Genomic DNA, 7875 nt, shown 5'->3' on the forward strand with positions numbered 1-7875 from the left:
TCTCACACAGTGATCACATTGACACAGGGGGCCTCTCTTTAGACGTGAACAGGCCTCTTAGGCTGGACTGGAGCCATCACCAGAGGAAAGAAATCCCCTGATACTGTACCTCACCGACTGAGGCTGTGCCAAAGACCTGAAATACTAGCAGATGCCTGGTTGTGCCCAAAAAGGTGCGCGTGCCAGCAAAAATAAACCAACACTGAGGACCAAATTCACCTTGCCCTGGGTTTAAACCTATACCCGAGAGTATGAGCTTGGCACAAGAGTGTGTTACTGCTGCCTCGAATTCCTGGAGGCGAAATGAACTTTTACACCAGAGCGCCAAGGGACATAAAACACGTTACAGAAAATATGAATTTCATTACATCCCTCACAAACACATAATTCAGTCTTATTCAGGCTTCAATCTGCAGCCTGTTCTGAGGTGCAGGAGGAATGAACGATAGCCACACAGATAAGTCTGTGCACTTTCCAAGCTGAAGGGACAAGCTGCAGCATGTCCACCATTCAGGAAGAATGCAGAAGCAAGTGCAATGAGGATTTTCTCTTTCTTTCTGCTTGCGAGGCGCCTGCTATTATCCTGATTTTGAATAGCCCTGAGGGCGGTTATTACAGCATTTATATTAATTCCCTTGGATTGCTTCATTTTGTTCATACAGGCCAAAGAAAAAAAAAAACCACTGAAGCAATTAGAGGAATGCCAGTGGAGAGGAGATGTGCTCAGTGACTGCATTGATCTGCCTGCTGCTTGATGTTAGACATTGTTTTCCTCATGATGACGATAAGATCCCTGGCTGTCTGATACACCGGGGCCATGCACTGGAGCTGACCTGGCTCTGTAGCTTGGGGCTCATTCCTATTAGTGATTGTTTGCCATGTTAATGGCTGTAAGAACATCATAAGGCCCAGCAGCTCTGACAGGCTGCCGCCACTCGTACCTGCTGCCAGAGGCGAGGGGATGGGCGCACACATAAATCTGCAGAGGAATCTGTGAGAACCGTGCCATCACGCAGAGCAACACGCTGACAAGAGACACAGAGATAACAAAGCAGGCAGGCAGGTAGGAGCCATGTCACACACTCAAGTATTTGATCTACATGATGAATTATAGCAGGAGGGACATGCATATCCTTGTAGTAGAGGTGGGGGAGCAGCCAAATGCAGCACTGATTACATAGACTGTGTAAAGTTCATGCAGTGGGGGGAAGTTGATTTAGTGAAAATGGACTTACAATTACAATGTGAGGTTCTATAACTGTGTTATTCTATTCTACGTTTTACTTCCACTCTACTACAGTTTTACACAAATAAGTATACTTATTTGACAGATGTAATTACTAGATTATTTTCAGGTTTTACATTAACACCAACCTTCTTTTAAAAATATAGTGTGTTTTATCATTTAAAACATTGGTTTCTAGCAATGTGTAAGTGTGACCCCTTTTAGATACCTATATCAGTTGTTGATATTTCAATCAAAGAGGCATTAACCCCAAACCAAAGAGGGAATATTACACAACAATCTTCAGCACGTTTTGATGCAGCATATTTGTGCATTTTCCCCTATAAAACATTGTACATATACACTGTATATGGATTCATATTTTTATTTTTACTAAAGTTAAGGACCTGGATACTCCTTCCACCGTGCAGCGAATGTGCAGTCTCTCCACACTCTTCTAAATCCTCTGTTCCCTGTCTTTCTCCTATCTGCTCTTCTCCCTCTCCTCACCTCTCCGCTCTCTTACAACCAGGTGCTGACAGAAGTTAGCATTCACAATCTTTCTGTTAAGGCTTTAACAGGAGCCAGATGAAAGACAGCAGTAGATTAAGATGTTAAACAGCCTCATATGGGATGGCACGGGACGAGGGAAAGCAGTTGGGGCTGGAGCGCAGTGCAAATGGAGACAAACAAAAGCCCAGGAATGTCAGATGGAGATCATGTTGCACAGCCCTCGAGGAATAAGACATGTTATTAACACTGGCTGCTTCTGGTGGCTGGGAAGCCCCTGGGGGACATTTCTGTTCTCAAGGTACCCCACTAAAGCACCCAGCCTGGGGACCCAACACATGTCCTCAGGGCAAAGTTTCTGTGAAGTTTGATGGATGTAGTTTGTTGTTTGCTAAACTTCAACTTAGAACAATTCAAACACATAATTAAAAAATGTAAAGTTTTTCAGTTTTTCATTGTTCCCATAAAACAGCTGCTAACTTACTGCAGGGAGGCATTGTGTTACTGATCCATAATATTGAGCAGATGAGCCAACAATTCCTGGCCAGAAGCCGCCTCGTCTACTGCAACTTTATTGGCAAAGAGGTGAGTATTGAACGTAACGTTACACTGCTCCGGGGTTGCCAAACCTGACATAAATTTTGTACTGAGATAGCATCATGAATACTGCTTTAACAACCGAGACGATGTCATAGCCTAAAACCTTTTAAAGAGGGTTGGCTGATGGACGTTTTTGTGTATTTTTGGTAGTTCTATTGTAAAATAAAGGGTATTTACAGTTTAAGACTAAGCATGCTGGAATAACTATATACTAGGTCTGACTTGTAAATATATTTGTGAAAAAGAAAGCAACACTTAAATCTAATTAGTGATTCACTTTCCCTCAAGTTATTCATACAGGCCCTGTTCAAAGACTGTGAAATAAACACTATTGTTAAGATAATGAAAACCATTGTTTGCGGCTGGACTGGTATTCATATCCCTGCTCCCATTAAAATCACAACAAAATGACTAAACAATTACAAAGACAAGTCAGTTTTGTTCAGCGAGGCTTTTACATTGAAATAAAATGCTGAAGGCTTCAGCCCGGTAGGCACCACGAGCAGTTAAAAGCTGCAGCGGTTTCCCCTCGCTGGATTCCTCAGAGTTTCAAGGGCACTAGCTCTGCTCAAATGAGACTAGAAGGAGCCCGTTCTTTTTTTTTTTTTTGCTCTTTTGGACTCCCACCCACCCTCTGAGCTGATTGTGAATGGCGTGCGCGAAGTAATGAGCGCTTGGTTTGATTTGGTGAGCCAACTCCTCTCTACATCTGTGTGTGTTTTTCTTTTCACAAAGAAACAGCTCACTCCTTTGTTTGCTTTGATAAGTTTGTGTATGTATGTTTGATGATGTGTAATGGAATGTAACATGTTCATTTGGACACATTTAGCGTGCATGAAAAACACACACTTCCCCTTGTGCATGGGTACACACACACACACACACACACACACACACACACACACACACACACACACACACACACACACACACACACACACACACACACACACACACACACACACACACACACACACACACACACACACACACACACACACACACATTCCAGGCCCCTCGCTGGCACTCATACACTCAGCAGGTATGTCAGTGTGGAGACAGGCGGTGGTGTGTGCCCCAGGAATGCGAAACCTGACCTCTGGGCTGGAATTTGAGCCTCCTCACTCATCTTCACTCTTCTCAGAGATACGTTCTCATAGCTGGGCCTCACACTGCCCAGCAGAGTACTTAAACTGCTACATAAAGTCATCTCCAACAACTGAAGGGTTGGTTTAAAGCTCTGGCACCGGCTAAATGAAGATCTCACAACGCATTGGAGACAAAAGAAGCATAAAGCGTAGAGGAACATTTAAAGTTATACTATATTTTAGAAAAAAGACTCTTATTTCCTTTTTTTGTAATTGGAGAGTTAAATGAGAAAATGAATACCTCTCTCATGTCTGTGCAATACATTTAAAACTACAGCTGGCAGCCATTAGCTTAGCTTAGCATAAAGACTTGGGTCACTGTCCAAAAGAACGAAGTATCCCTACCCCTCTTCTAAAGCACCCCTTACACTTTACATGTTGTTTGTTTAACCTGTACAAAAACCAAAGTAAAAAGAAGGTGCTTTCTATGTGTTATTTGGTGACCTTTTGAGGTGCTGGCGAGCAGATTTGGTTCATTCAGACTGAGCCACGCTAGCTGTTTCAAGTCTTCTTGCTAGGGTAAGCTAACATACTGTAGCGCTTATTTTAACACACAAAAATAAGTGTTCTTTTTTTCTTCTTATCTAACTCCCTGCAAGAAAGTGAGTGAGCACATTACACAAAATGTCAAATCATTATTTTAAGCAATCCTGCGTAATAAGGCCAGATGAAGCGGCTTAGAGAAAGTTGCAGTCAGCAAACAAAGTGAGGTCCAGAACCAGAACTATTACAGCACAATGTACATGACATAGGGATCCTCTGCAGGCACAGGAACAACAAAACAGAACCAGCGACGTGGACATCTCGGCTCCTGAGTAGAGGAGGAAGAAAGCCCACATGGCTGAGCCTAACCGCTCAATCAGCCCCAGTCCACAGAACCACCGGCACTGCAGGCCAAACCTCAGACTGGAAGCTTGGAAGGCAAAGCAGTGTGACTGCATTTCCTGAGTCCACCCCATTTAAACTCACAATATGGAACATATTAGGAGCCCGCTAGAAAAAAAGGGGCCGCCTTCCTAGATCTTCACTTTTACAGCCCCTCGGAAAAAAAAGAAAAAAATTGTCAGACTTCTAAAAGGACAAACTGGGCCTTTGGAAAAAAGTTGTCGAGTTTTGGGCGAGATCAATGAGCATGACATACTTTAATATATAGGATTACCTCTCAAAACATGTGAGACTTAAATGACGGTATTTTGTATTATTGAGCAGAAAAGTGTAAAACTGATTTTTGATTGGTACTCTCAAAGAAAAAGAAATAACCCACAGGCAGGCACAACCACAACCCTGCAGGCATAAAATATGTATCTCAGCACTGCTGCAGCTCTGCATTCAAGTGCTATTGCCTCACAATTTAGATAGAGGGTTCTGGAGGGATTTGATTATAGCCCATAAAGCATCTCTATTAAAGGCTGGTTTAAATTATAGAGGTTTTTCGGACAATATCATCCAGAACTCGACACACACCCATTTCCTTCTCATCAGAGAAACTCCTCATGCTGACAGAAAAGGAAGTAACTCTTCTTCTCCAAGAACAATCTAATAATAAAGAATGTAATTCTATCGGTTTCTGCGTGAAGACTGAGTGAAGTCTGGTCCCCTTGGTACGGATAACCTAAATGAGGAATTCTGGTTTAAAGAGGAAAAACATCCTAGTTTAGGCGAGAGTGGTGTCATGCTTGTGTGCACAAGACGCCTCTGTTTAGTCAGGCTTAGTGTGTTACGGTGAAGATGGAGTGAGACTTCACTTCAGCCTTTTACTCTTCAAAGCAGAATGCATAAAATGACAACATGATTTACAGAGAAACCTTTTGAAGTTACGTGAATCAATTGATAAACGTTAGAATTAAGACAGCTAATTTAGATCATCGGGGTAATACAAACATTCCCCAAAAACTTTAATAATACTGGGTGCAACAATAAGGAGCACTGTGCTCTTATGATCAAAGTTGGATAAGGGGAGGCAGCAATAGGCTGTTGATAAATGCTGTCAGAATTGAGCCTCAGGGTTTCTGTGTGTGTGTGTGTGTGTGTGTGTGTGTGTGTGTGTGTGTGTGTGTGTGTGTGTGTGTGTGTGTGTGTGTGCATACTGTGTGCACACTGTGGCATTCTTTTAACCTCTGTGGAAACTCACTAAAATAAATCCTTTTTCGTACGTCAGAGAGGCCCCTGTGCACCCTGTAATTACCGAAGGGAGGGTGGGATCTGCAGAGGAGCATCAGGCCCGGGCTGCTTTTGGCTTCTGAAAAACCACCTAAATGCTTACTCAATGCTGTGTTCCAGGCTCAGTCGGAGGCCTGCAGCACAGTAGCAGAATCATGACTTGTCACCGGGGGCATGCAAAACAAAAACGTCACTTAGGGAGCAGAATGTATCAGCACAGAGCAGCATTGACAAAGTGATGGCTGTGGAGACACCACCCACACATGTGCAGGCGAAGACACATGCAGCCCACACCGCTTCTCATCCGTCTGTCTTAAATTCAGCCTATTAAGTTGGAAAAACACCTAAAAGGAAAAGTCTCTCTTTCTTGGCTTGCCCTGCGTGCCGGCCCATAATCCTCTCTGAGAGCGTGGATCCCCTGTGCGCTGGCAAGTGTCAGCACGCCCAGTAAGTGGCAAGCATGGCAGCTGCGAGGAGCCGTAATTAACACCCTCCGCCAAGGTGAGAAGACTTCCGTGGGCCGGCGTTCATGAGAGAGAGAGAGAGAGAGAGAGAGAGAGAGAGAGAGAGAGAGAGAGAGAGAGAGAGAGAGAGAGAGAGAGAGAGAGAGAGAGAGAGAGAGAGAGAGAGAGAGAGAGAAGGAGAGCAGGAAGTGTTTCAGGCACTCTGTGTAATCTCCTTTCATTTCAAAAGGTGCTATTACCTCACTGTGTTTTTACTGGGGCCAGATGTGCAGGACAGGGCCATCAAATGGAGGGAGAAGTAGCAAGCTGTGGTAGTTCTAAAGTCTTAACTCTAAAGTCTTTGGACTGCCCTTTTTGTTTATCCTTACATTTTACACGGATGATTTTGCAGGTGGGCTGATCTTTTGTTTAAAGTGACTTGATTGTAATTATCAGAGAGAGCTTAATACTTTGTCGCAAACTTTGAACATACAGAGCCAATCAGGCTTTCGGAAAAGCTTAAAGACAAGAATCTACAGTCTGAGGAATGTACTGAGGCTTTGGCAGGACCGAAGCCATAATAACAGGGTTTCGAAACTCCAAGCTTTAAAAAGCAGTTGTCCGCACACAAGCTCAGAGACTCCTCTGTGCACAGAAACACAAATGCAGATACTATACACATATTCTGTACCATACACAGGGAGGGCTTTGCATTTGTGTTGTTAAAAGTAGCTACTATGTTGTTTTTTTTCCTCTAACATCCGTTTCTAATCAATGCAGCGCAGAAAATACAGCTCAAAACACAGGAACAAAATGGCGGCTTCTCCAGAAAATGATTGAGGGTTACAGCAGCAGCTTGCTAATCAATGCCATTCCTGAGCTCATGGAGCACATAAAGCTGCTTACATGGCTTTTCCCTACTCTCCTTCATCTTGCTCAAAGTCCTCTTGCCACAACTATTCCGCAGCAGAGCAGGCGCCTCCTGAGATGCAGCTTCACTTCATGTGTATTGTCGCCTGGCTCCTCCCAAGCCTCGTCTAATTAGGCCCCCCTCTCATACCCTCTGTGGTGGCTTGTGTAATATGCCCACTATGTCTTAGCTCCTCGCCACCCCATATAATTGTCTGCCAGTTCCTCTCCAGTGGTGATGTGGGCCCTTTTCCCATAACAGAGACACAAAGGAGCAGGATAATGGCCCCCAGTTGCAGGGAAGAGGAGGCAGAGACAGAGGCGGAATGGAGACTCCTCTCTGCTGTTTGAACTCTACACAGTCTTGGCTCCAGACAGTCAGCAGGCCTGGAGGAGGCTGTCTGAGCCTTTATAGAGGAGTGGAAGGACAGAGCACTCAGCAGCACACCATTGGAAAGTAGTATTTTCAACACAAAATATGGCCTTCATAAAAAAAAAGCAAGCACCCATCTTCGTTGTTTCTCTCTGCTCAAAGTACATTCCTCTCAAACTACAAAAAAGCTCCTCCAACAGTTTTGATGTCTTATAGAAGCCACTTTAAAAACACATTTCCTTGTAACTACACAGTTCAGCACTCATTAAATCAGAGTGTTACTGAATGCCTCTATTGCTGAATGTTGGCAGAGACCGGCTGCCCGCCCCCCCCCCCCCCTTCTTCACTACCACCACCGCCAATCTGACAACCCAACACCAGCAATTATGAAGGAAGCCAGCTAAACCACATCCACCTTGGCTGTAGTTTTTAAGATTCCAGTAGGCTTGTAAAACTTTTTGGTTTCTCTGCACACATTCCAGCATCACTGTGGAGGTTTCAGGGAGC

The sequence above is a fragment of the Eleginops maclovinus genome, chromosome 2 (genome assembly GCF_036324505.1).
Source record: "Eleginops maclovinus isolate JMC-PN-2008 ecotype Puerto Natales chromosome 2, JC_Emac_rtc_rv5, whole genome shotgun sequence".
Taxonomy (NCBI): Eukaryota; Metazoa; Chordata; class Actinopteri; order Perciformes; family Eleginopidae; genus Eleginops; species Eleginops maclovinus.